The sequence below is a fragment of the Podarcis erhardii genome (genome assembly GCF_964252035.2).
Source record: "Podarcis erhardii genome assembly, chromosome: 7".
Classification (NCBI taxonomy): domain Eukaryota; kingdom Metazoa; phylum Chordata; class Lepidosauria; order Squamata; family Lacertidae; genus Podarcis; species Podarcis erhardii.
The window spans coordinates 71,318,476-71,331,011 of NC_138511.1; the positions used below are offsets into that span (position 1 = coordinate 71,318,476).

Below are 12,536 nucleotides of genomic sequence, written 5' to 3' on the forward strand. Positions count from 1 at the left end.
AAAGAGAACTGTATAGTGGGAAAAATGTGATAAAAAAAATTAAGAACTGTCGCTTTCTTTTCAAATCTCAGCACTGTTAAGGTACAGTTGTACAACCACCTATGTAGGCACAGGACCACCAACGAATGCTAAATCTAGCATCTAGCATACGCAAGGAAATCCCTAAATGCAAATACACATTTTTCAAAAGGCACAGGGGGAACAGCATGCTGGGAAGTTTAAGTTTAAAACTAAAGTATTTTTATATCACTTCACGCAAACAGAGGACTCTTACACTAGGGATTCCCAAACTAATTACCAAGCTCCACACCACCCTTATCTGCTCACTGCACACCTGAGGGATAGAACCCACACTTTGCAGCACAGTCTGTTCATTCAGCCACAATCCCTCTGCTCCCTAACACTACAACAGAATGTCCTATCAATGTACTTTCAGTCAAGCTTCCGGTACTGCAGAGAGAACAAGACAGCTGCAGTGCCACAGAATCAGTAATCTGGAAAGGCCTAAAGACCACCTAAGGCAACCCAATTGTCCAAAGCAGCCTACTCTCTCAGTGTGAACCCTCTCTCAGTGTGAACCCACACCACATGAACACCCCATGCCCACAAGAGGAAGTTCTACAAAAGGCGACTCTCTCCATTTCTCATCTGCCCAAAAAAGGTTGACACCAGACCCCCACTTTGAAAGCCCTGATCTACAAAGAACCGTTCAAACCATAAAGGGTGGTTCAAGTCACATGACCACCACAGTTTATCTCCCCCTCACTTGAATCCCAAGTTTTGTTATCAGCTTCCTATGATAGCTGCTAATTTACAAACAAAAAGGCAGCCTGTGGCCCTTATCAAACATGCACCCTTCAACATAGACTATATCCACGTTACCAAAAAAGAAAGAAAACCTTTTTTTTTGTCGTCCTTACTACAGATTGGTAAAAGGAATCACAATGTGTAACTTTCTCTTTTATATAAACTAGAAACAAACTTTAAAACAATTTAATAAAACTGATATAACATGGCATAACAAATACAACTGAATTGCTACATAGAAACTAGCCTTCCAGGGTTAATACCAGGGAAGGAATTAAAAATTGTAATCCAAAAGGTAAATTGCTATCCCCATATTATATTTTTAAGCCATCAAATCCTCCTTTTTCTAGGAAAATTGTCTCTTTGCGTTTGAAGTTTGTTGCCTACAAATTCTAAGACCACAGCCCAACACAAGAGTTAAGCACACTAAAAACTTATTTATTTCAGTGAACTGAAGGAGCATTAATTCTGGGCCATGACATAAAGTTGTGATCCTATGTACATTTACCTGGGAGTAAGTGGTCGGACTCACTTCTGAGTAAAGATGCAAAGGATCAAACTGTACATTCAGTTCTTTGTTATGGTTCTTACATGATCAGGCATGCCCCTCTCTGATAAATAAAAGTCTTTAAATTGATAATGTTTTCCATAGGGTTCATATGATAACAAAGGGCTACCCCTTCCTCTTCCGTAACTTTGTTTCACTTCAGAATGGCTTCACCAAGAACTAACTTGAAGCTAGAAGGGCCAAGGCCCTAAGAGGGGAGAGAAGCCAGCCTTTCATTGTTGCTCACTTACAGATAAACACACAAGCTATATGTATAAAAAAACGAGACAAACCAGGAAATCCATTACAGCATGTATTCTTTATGCCCCTTTCATCGGACAAAAACAAAAACAGAAATCCCTATACCACCATGCTCTCCCTGAAAAAACAAACACAAGGGTCCCAAAACAAGCCCAACTAGCTACTACAAAGAAACACGAGCTCCAGAGGTATTAACTCACTGTGGGCCAGGGAAGATAAACACCCTCCACCCCCCCCCCCATTGTATAACATCCAACACACCATCCACTCCCCCCAACCGGACACTAAGAAGCTCCCCCCATCCAATGTATACATACCTACCCACCCAACCCTGTACACCAGTGGCAGACAAAAGTTTAAGTCACGTACACCATTTCCTGTATGCCCTGCTCGCGGACGATTTTAATTAGGCTTCACCTACGGACGTTTGAAAAGCCTAATTACCTCTCCCTGTTTAATCACTTTTCCCCACCTCCCTCCCCCAAAGTACTCCCCCTTTTATCCCCCACATCGCTTGAGTTCAATCCTGCACCATGAAATCAGCCACCCCCGACCACCAAACCACCACCCCCCCGCCCCCCAAAAATGAAGCATATTAATCACTCTGGCTGCTTGGAAAGACTATTTTAAGCCGAAGTAAACTCTCTTCCCCGCCTCTCCTTCCCCCCCCCCCAAGAAAAGGAAGGAGGGGAGGGAGAGAATGAGAGAACAAAACCACCCCAGGGGATGGTATAAGCTGCTGCTTCTTTTTTTAAGGTGGGGGCTTTTTCCGGGAAGGGGGGCTATACAGTTTAAAGGGGGGGCGTCCCGGGCCCCTCGAGCCGCCCCCCCATCGGTCCTTCCTCTCTCCCTCCCCCCCTCCCCTCCTGGAACAACAATAGAGGCCTTGCTTGGACTCGAAAATATGTACCAGGAACAAGCGCGAGGAAGAGCCTCGGCGATAATGCCCGCCCAGGGCCGCCTTTCGGAAGGGCCTCGCCGCCTCGGCCTAACCCCTAGCCCCAATACGGCTCTACCATCGGGCTGCCTGGGGTGCCGAGTCCCGTTTCGGCCCACTCCGGTCCGGATACTCACGGGCGGAACGGTAGGATGAAGATGGATCTCAAAGGCCCCCCCCTCCCCCCGGCCTCTAGCTCCGGCTGCCGCTCCCCCTGCCTTTCACTCCAACAACATGGCGGCCCACTGGGGACTCGGGGCGGCGCGCTGCATCATGGGAAGGGTAGGCTCCGCGAGCCTGGCCGCCGCCGCCGCCGCCGGCTTGCAAGGAAGCTCAAGCCGCGAGCTCCAGAGGCGCGCGGCGCTTTGTTGTGGCCTCGCGCGCGCACACGCACACACCCCAAGGCGGAGGGACCCAGCATATAAGTAAAAGGGGAATCGGGGTGCTTGGGATTGGCTTTAAAAAAATAAAAATAAAAACACCTCGGTAGCCTGAGCCTTTAGAACTGAGGATGAGAGAGTTATGATACACAGTATGTAGAAATATATATAGATGCACATCATTATTGCTAATATAGAACGTGAACTGTGGGGGGGCCCCCACCTCAAAAAAGCACCCTCTCCCTTTTATACATGCTGCTTAACCGTAAAAGCCCCTTGGCAACCAAGTCCTCAAGTCAAATGCCCCTTATCCCACCCCCAAAAGAGGCTGTCAACAACTCCCCACTTCTTCCTGCTACTGTGCCTGAAATGGGGTGTGACAGACAGAAATTCAACAGGTGAAGTTTTCCGTTCTTCTGCTGCTGCTACAGCTACACCCTCAGTCGTGTTCACATTTGGGCATTTGCTTGCTGGGTATTTTGTTTGCCATGAAAGGTACAGCAGCCGTCCCTGAAGAAGTCGGCAACGCTAAGGACCGCGGCGAGAAAGGCGCAGGGAAATCATAGCAGGCCTGTATCCCACCCTGCGAAACAAAATGCACACGTATAGCTATATCGTGATTCTTCTTATACATAAACAAGCCCCCCTCCCTCGTTCTTCTCACTAACAGCAGAAATTAATTCCACTGCAAAACAAAATGAGTTACGCTCAACTAGACTTTGCTCCTTCGGAAAGATTACACGCCAACAACAGTTGCTGCTCTACTGCCATCTGTAACAGAATCATGGACTTATAGAACTGTAGAATTTCAGACTTGGAAGGGACTCCAAGGATCATCTAGTCCAGCCCCCTGCGATGCAGGAATCTCAGCTAGATCATACATGGCAGATGGCCATCCAACCTCTGCTTAGAAACCTCCAAGGAAGGAGAGTCCATCACTTCTCGTGGGAGTCTGTTCTACTGCTGAACAGCTCTTACTGTCAGAAGCTCCCCCCAATATTTAGCTGGAATCTCCTTTCTTGTAACTTGAATTCATTGCTACGGGTCCTAGCCACTGGAGCAGGAGAAAACAAGCTTGCTCCGCCTTTTTTCCAAGCTAAACATGCCCAACTCCCTCAACCGTTCCTCATAAGGCTTGGTTGGTTTCCAGATCCTTGATCATCTTGGTTGCCTTGGCACATGTTCCAGCTTGTCATTAAGGTAAAGGTAAAGGGACCCCTGACCATTAGGTCCAGTCGTGGCCGACTCTGGGGTTGCAACGCTTATCTCGCTTTATTGGCTGAGGGAGCCGGCGTACAGCTTCTGGGTCATGTGGCCAGCATGACTAAGCAGCTTCTGGCAAACCAGAGCAGCACATGGAAACACCGTTTACCTTCCCACCAGAGCGGTATCTATTTATCTACTTGCATTTTGTCATGCTTTCGAACTGCTAGGTTGGCAGGAGCAGGGACCGAGCAACGGGAGCTCACCCTGTTGCAGGGATTCGAACCACTAGGACATTGGCAAGTCCTAGGCTCTGTGGTTTAACCCACAGCGCCACCCGTGTCCCTAGCTTGTCATTAGCTTTCTTAAACTGTGGTGCCCCAAACTGGACACAGTACTCCAGTGTGGTTTAACCAAGGCAGAAAATAGCAGTACCAGGACTTCTCTTGATTGGGACGCTATAGTTCTGTAACCTACTCCCTGCCAATATGCACACCATTCACATGTTCAATAGGCCAGATTTTCCATCTGCATGTGCGGATCCTGCCTGGCTTTCTACTGGTGTGTCCTAACTTTGCTTAGCTGCTGCTCCTTTGTTCAGTAAGCAAACCGGTCTAACCTGTCCTCCTCTCACCAGCATTGTGCTGGAAAGGCTTTGTCAGCTTCAATGGTAGACATTTAAGCAGATACAGAATGAGCATCTGCAAGTAGGTTAAAAAAAATCCCAACAGACTCCCATCCTTTCCTGGTGGAACAGATGCAAAATACACATCCAGATTATCTTCAGCACCCTCTGGCAATTAAAGTAAACTTCTCATTTCAAAGTCACATTTAGAAGACAATACACGATGCACACTTACTTTGGAATGAGCCTCAATGAGCTTAATGGGACTTTAAAACAAACATTCAGAATAAACATGCAGAACTTAAAGACGGAACCACTGTTTTCTCTTTTAAGGTGCAATTTGGATCAGCATATGCAAACTATTGTTGACCCACTACAATATTTGCACTCTCAAGCCCAGAGCAACCAGGATTTCCCCAGTCTAAGGGACAAAGGCCTTAGCTTACTGGCAGAGCGTCTGCTTTGCATGGTAGCAGGTTCGATCCCCAGGGTCTCTAGCTGCTGGGTGAGAGTCCTGTCTGAAATCCTGGAGAGCCGCTGCCAGTCAGTGCAGACAATACTGAACCAGATGGAGCAATGCTCCGACTGAGTGTAAGGCAACTTCCTACAGTCAGCAAACGAACCTCTGCATAGCGAGTTGATCAGACTCACTTAAAAAAAAATGCATGCTTTGTTGTACTCTAACGCACAAGCACGTGTTCCCTCCCATCCCAAGGATCATTTTAAGACAATCACTGTTGTCACTTGTGCAAGATATTGGCAACTTTATTCATAAAAGTCGAGCACCAGATTTAAACAAAAGAGGGTCCCCACCGGAAATGTATTCCTACAGGTCCAAACGGCAATCATTGTAGACTACAGCTCCCATCACGTACTCCTTTTACCGGATATGAATAATTCCGCTGCCTCGGTGCATTCTGGGACTTGTAGTTCCTGTGATTATAAACCGCGGTTAAAGGAACAGTCGCTTTGAAATCGGAGTTCACACAAAGCAACACTAAGACAATTGCCGCGTTACTACGCGTGTCTGTTCAGAAGGAAGTCCCACTGAGTTCAATGGGGCTTACTCCCTGGTGCATGAGTATGTAGGATTGCAATTTAAAGCGAATTACAGAAATGATTCCTGGCCGATTTCCTCTGCAAACACAACAATTGCATTTTTATCATTGTTTAATTATCCAAGGTTTTACACATTTTTTAAATGAAAAAGTACATTTTCTTCTTGAAATAAAAGATCAAGGAACTGAAATATTTCCCTCTGAATATGGGAAATAATGAAATAATTTATACTGAGCGGTCAGGTGAAGAAATAAAAGTGTTTCTGCACACCAGGGCATTGATAGATTGGTATATGCTGTATTGCTGTTGCTCAATACTGTATACTGTATGTTGTTTGAAAAAAAATTAATACTGTGTTTTAATGTTGGGGCATTGACTGAGAGGCCAGCAAACTCTAGAATAGCTTAAGCATTTTTGTTAGTTTGTTTGCTGGACTTTGAGAAGCCACATACCCCAAAATTATTTCAGAAAATTCTCTCTGTGTGTGTGTGCATAATTCATTAGCCAACAGTTACGTAATAATACAATAATTCCTCTAAGCATTTCAAATTATTAATATATTGTTATGAGGTCTCCTGGATTGCATCCTGTTTTGTGCTTCATCAGAACAAAATGGACAATTTCTCAAATAATGTCACTCATTGTTTATTGCATTAAATATTTCTTAAGATGAACAAATATTAACACAGATCTGAAAAGTCAAAGAAGAGGATCTACAGCTGCCATTGTGAGAGATTCTCCATTTTGCTCTGATGAAGCATAGAATAGGATGCAGTGCAGGAGCTGTCATCATAACAACAGAATAATTTGACGTTTGGAGATAAAGGTTGTGATTGTTAGACTACAGTGGTTAACACTCTCTCTCTCTCTCTCTCTCTCTCTCTCTCATTTTACATGCAGTCTTGCTTTTCCTACATATAAATAATTTCCATGCCATTTTCATTATTTCTACAGTCCTTGCGATCTTGTCTGTTGTTCCTTATACTTTTGAAGACCTTCTCCTTTGTGTTGGTTAGACTACAGCTCCTATCACCCCCTAACCATTGGCCAAACTGAATGAGGAGTTGGAAGTCCAGCAACATCTGTGGGGCCAAAGCTGAAGAACGCCATTCCGCCACATAGCTATGGCTGCTCCCACAAGGACCATGGCTTGGAGGTCAAGTTGTGCTACCTATTAGGCACCTAAAGAACATAGGTATAACTCTCCAGGCTCTCAGGGAAAACTTTGGCCACTTTTCAAAACACAACTGATGTCAGGATTTTCCTGGAACTGACTGAAGCACTCCTCATTTGTCATTCCTATTGTGTTGAACTGTATGGTTAGATGTTTGAAAATATGAATAACAATGGAGTCTGTGTGGTGTAGTGGTTAGAGTTTCTGACTAGCACCTGAGAGACCAATGCTAGTAATCCCCACTCAGCCTTAAATTTCACTGGGTGACCTTAAGCCAGCCACATCACTCTCAGCCTAACCTACCGCTGACAGCGCGACCCCGGTGGGGTGCCATCACAACACACCCCCAGGACGTGTGTCACACACCCCTGGACATGCACCAGCCACGCCCCTGCCTTCAATCTGCCCCCCAGTGCCAGAGCATGAAGCTCCACCACTGAACCTACCTCAGGGCTGTTGTGAGGATAAAATGGGGAGGAAGACAACCATGAATGTCACCGTGAGCTCCTTGGTGGAAGTGTTGGATAAAAAAATGTGAAGAATACTAATACAGTGGTACCTCTGGTGGCGAATGGGATCCGTTCCGGACGCCCATTCACAATATGAGCAGAACACAACCCGCAACTGCACGTCTGCGGGTCGCGATTCGCTGCTTCTGCGCATGTGCGTGACATCATTTGGAGCATCTGCATGTCCATGAGCGGTGAAACCCGGAAGTAACCCTGTCCGGTACTTCTGGGTCGCAGCGGGACGCAACCTGAAAATGCTCAACCTGAAGCAAATGTAACATGAGGTATGACTGTAATTTTGAACAATTCAGTACAAAGGTAACTTTTATGTTTATTGCTTCATCCATTTTTGCCTCTGGCCTTGCCCACAACTTGCATGTGGCCCCTGCAAGGTTGCCTAAGAGGGAGTATGGCCCTCAGTCTGGGGGGAAAGTTCATCAACCCTGCCCTATAGATCTCACTGCAGTAACTGAGGCACAAATGGCAGATATGGGCTTGGTGCTGTGTTCTTGTCTTTGCTGCGACTGTATTGTATGAGAAATATTTTGTAGGTGTGAATGTGTGTGAGAGAGAGTGAGTAGACAAAGCTACTGCCTTGTATCAGTGGATAGAATTGGCCAAGGCCATTTTTGGCTTCCAAGTGCAGTAGGTCACACACTGCACTTTTACTGTATTTTTGGTTTTTATGGAAGCCGCCCAGAGTGGCTGGGGAGGCCCAGCCAGATGGGCGGGGTATAAATAATAAATTATTATTATTATTATTATTATATAGGTCCAGAAGCACCGCGAGAGGAACTTTTTAGGGAGAGATTAAAATGTAATAAAATCTGAGTAAGTTCAAGCCTGACGGCTAAGTAGCTGCCAGAGATAAGTGACAGAAAGAGGAAGGTGTCCAGGGGTTCCTGCTTCCATACACGTTTGCCAGGGATCCTCTCTCCAGCTTGGCTACTTTTCACACTGCAAAGATATAGCCAGGATGTCACACTGCAAGTTTGCCACGTCCATCAAAGGCCGGCAGGATCATGTCGATGAGCAGGGCTTTACAGGTAAATTCTGCACAACTTAAGATTTGTAGTGTTGGAAGGGACCACAAGAGTCATTTAGTGACTAGTCCACCCCCTGCAATGCAGGAAGCTTTTGCCCAATGTGTGGTTCAAACTCGTGACCCAGAGATTAAGAGTCTCATGCTCTACTGACCAGTTTGTGGAACCCAATTATTCAACAGTAGGCTTCTCCCTGCCCTATCCTGACCCCCTACATATACATTAAATGTGCTGCTAAAACAAAGCAAGCTTGGACTTGGGAAAACCAGAAATAGATTTTTTGTATGGAAGGACTGAGAACTCATTCCTATGCATGTGGGAACCGATTCTATAACTCTACGAGCACATCTTATTTATACAGTGGTACCTCGGGTTAAGTACTTAATTTGTTCCGGAGGTCTGTTCTTAACCTGAAACTGTTCTTAACCTGAAGCACCACTTTAGCTAATGGGGCCTCCTGCTGCCACCACACTGCCAGAGCACAATTTCTGTTCTCATCCTGAAGCAAAGTTCTTAACCTGAAGCACTATTTCTGGGTTAGCGGAGTTTGTAACCTGAAGCGTATGTAACCTGAGGTACCACTGTACTTCATTTCTATACTGCCCTTCATCTGAGGATGACAGGGCAGTTTACAATATAAAAATACAAAAATGCAGTTTCCAGCAACTGATATTCAGAAACACGACTGCTTCAGACTGTGTAGACAAGCCATTATTGTGACTAATAGTCATCAATAGCTAATGTATTAATCCATGAGAGGATTAATCCTGAGGCCCTTGAGCCTCAGAGAAAAAAAGGTGTCCCACTTCTTCTTGAATGAGGAAAGATGACCCTGATGAGTGTTCAAAATTAAATTTAAAATTCTGTATTTGGCACAGCTGGAGACAGAAGAATCTGAAGGGGGGAGTGAAAAAAAATCACCCATTTTAATCAGTTCAACTGCACAAAATCAGAAAAATACACAAAATTCAAACAGCTATTGTTAAATCAAACATATTTGACGTGTTAGAGTTACAGAAGAAAGAGAAAAATAATATTTTGACATTACAAATACAATTTTATTTATTAAAAAAACAAAACAAAAAATGTCCAAGCACCAGTGCCAAAATCTGTGAGGGTGTTTTTTTTAAAAAAGGAAAGAGGGAGGAGAGGTCCATGTGCAAGGGAGAAATGGAGTTACTTTCTACCAAATTTTGAATTGTGGCAATTCCAAAATCATCCATCAATAAACAAACACACATGCAGATACACATTTTTAACCACAGGAGATGGAGCGCATTTTCATCCAAAAACCCCAAAACAAAAATTGAATGGATTTTTCACCCATGCTCCAATCTGGTTCTATGATCACAAACGTTCGTATAAACCATTACGGACTTCAGTCTTAGGCTCCACTTATCTGGGACTCCACCCCACCGAAAAAAGCAGGATTTACTTCCAATGAAACATTGTATAGGATTAGGGTGGGCTTTATGAAGCAGTTGGGGTACACTTCATGAAGCCTCTTCTTGAGGGTACCCATTTCCCCCTCCCCCAGTCAGCGTGGGGAAGGAAGAATCTCAGTTTCTCTTGGTTATTCATTTTTCCAATCTTAAGCACAATTGTTCACAATTCTGCATTTTAGCATGAATTTCTCTAGATATTTCTGCAATAAATTTCCCCTAACATAATGCATTTGTTGTATGTTATTTTCACTATTATATGCACTAGCCCCTCAGTTTTGTATGCATTATTTGGTTGGAGAACTGCATCGCAAATTTCGGGAAAGGGCGGGTTTCGAAGCACAGCTGCATTTCAATTCACACATTTCTCCGGGACATGCAAATTATGGAGTCATCCAAACCTAATCCCTCCCACATCCCTAGTAGTTTTCGTAAGATTTGCTAGTGTGGATGGGGGATGAATATAGCTCTGTTTCTGGTTATTCATCATTAATTATCATCATCATCAAGTTAAGCACTGAAAGCATACATTTGTGGAACAAGAGCCACTTGAGTCAGTCAGAATCCCAACAGCAATTATTTTTTATATATGAAGTAACTGCAGGAAATTAACAACAGGAAAACACAAGTGCCGGCCCTGTCATTAGGTAGAGTTGGCAAGCCACCTCAGGAAGCAGGTGCTAGGAGGCGAGCATTGGTGTCAGTGTTTGGGAGGGTACAATTACATGTGTCTGCCCTGTCCCTTCTAACTATAGGCCGTTGCCTCCAGATGCAGTAGAGGGCCACTGTCCTGTCACCCATGTTAAACTGATTGAAGTGTCGGAAGTGATTTGACTGACAATCCAGTTGGCTTCTGTATGCAGAATTGGTGGGGCAACCATCTAATTTCTTGCCTCAGGGTGTATAATGTCTTGGGCTGTCCTTAATAAATAACACAGGTCTTTTCGCAATTGCAGGTTCCTCTACAGCTGACCTAGCGCTGTCCTGCTATATTGGAGGGGAGATACATGACAAATAAAGCCCAAGATGGTCTACATTGGTGATATGAAGCTCTGAAACAATATTGGATTTGGATCACGGAATCATCTCCCTTGCTAGACTCCAGCTTGGCTTTAGGATGAGCATGGATCCGTCCTGGGTTCTGTGTGGTTTTGGCACAGCGTCCCTAGGCAGAACTCAGCCTGTACAAGAATCAAGTGCTATCCCTGTGCACAGTTCTATTGTGTAAAATCAGGGGTGGTCAACCTGGAACCCTCCAAATGTTATTAGACTACAACTCCCATCAGTCCCAGCCAGCAGGGCCAAGAATGATGATGAGATGTAGTCCAACAACACCTGGAGGGCATGTTGGTTATCCCCAAGGTAAATGCACACAAGGGTCTCAAGTTAAAGAATCCTCACATATCCAAGGAGCCAAAAAATATCACCCTCTCATCTTGGGAGCTGCTGTATCTCAGTGGTTAGAGTTAGAGGCTGCATGCAGATGGTCCCCTATTTAATCCTTGGCATCTCCAGGTAGGATTGGCAAAGTCTCCTGTCTGAAACCATGGGAAACCACTGCAAATGCGCATAAATAACATGCTGCTAGATGGACTCATTCTAAAGGAAGCTTCCTATGTTCATATCTTCCCCTGAGGCATTGAATCATAATAGGCTCTTGGACCACTGTGCAAGTAAACACTGCTTCGGGATCCATTCGCTCCCACTCATGCAAGTACGTAATCATTACAAAGGCACAACCATTGACCTGGCTGCCAGAGAGGGAGAGATAAAACAGCTCCACTGAAGTCAGCTTGGACCAATGGCTATTTGCCTCCTTGCCTCCCAGAACCACCTTGCACAGTGGCCACCTTCTGCCTTGTCATTATGGAGCTTTGAGCTAACATTTTGCTTGAAACAGGCCCTGAATTTGCTTAATCTCCTCTTCCTTTCTCAACATATGCTCCTTTTCTATCATGCCTGTTAGATTACCAGCCGCCACTTTGAATTGGAAACCGCCTTCAACGTATTAGCAGAAATGGAGTATAAACAAACAGTTAACTTTGCCTTCCCATAGCTGACATGGCTCTGCTGGCTGAGGCTAATGGAAGCTGTAGACCAGTGATGGCCAAACCTGGCCCTCCAGCTGTTTTGGGACTACAACTCCCACCATCCCTAAGTAACAGGACCAGTGGTCAGGGATGAAGGGAACTGTAGTCCCAAAACAGCTGGAGGGCCAAGATTGGCCATCACTGCTGTAGACCAAAACTTCTGGAGGGCACCAGGTGAGCAAAAGATTGAGTAAAAGGTCTAGATGTACAAATAGTGTGAACTGGTCTAAGGCAGCTTTCTGTTCTCCTAAGGCACTTGGAGCTCTTCAGTGGAAGATTGGGAGACGCACAAGAATCAAACATAAGAATACTATAAATATGCTACTCAGACAACCTGGGGAAGTAATATGAAGGAGATTTATAAGTCCAGAGAGAGGATATGATGTGCGTGGGGATTTGCAGGGAAATTTCCCTAACTTGAACTGGCTTGCAACAATTTCTATAAGGACTGCAACATTT

General features: G+C 44.9%; 1 protein-coding gene and 1 long non-coding RNA gene across 8 annotated transcripts in view; one reads left to right on the top strand and one right to left on the bottom strand.

The window, feature by feature from the left end:
* The window catches only part of PUM1 (pumilio RNA binding family member 1), a 50,010-nt gene extending 47,194 nt beyond the window's left edge, over positions 1–2,816 (bottom strand). For 6 of the 7 annotated variants that reach the window (XM_081868679.1, XM_081868683.1, XM_081868682.1 and 3 more), the window contains exon 1: positions 2,690–2,816. The gene's annotated coding sequence lies outside the window, so the exon portion shown is untranslated. Of the gene's footprint in view, positions 1–2,525; positions 2,668–2,689 lie in introns of those variants that run through there. The other variant, XM_081868678.1, reaches the window with a different exon arrangement.
* Positions 2,817–8,899: 6,083 nt separating this feature from the next.
* LOC309346305 overlaps positions 8,900–12,536 on the top strand; it is a 115,873-nt gene continuing 112,236 nt past the window's right edge. Inside the window, exon 1 of the long non-coding RNA XR_014158587.1 lies at positions 8,900–9,120. This is a non-coding gene — a long non-coding RNA (uncharacterized lncRNA). The remainder of the gene's footprint in view (positions 9,121–12,536) is intronic.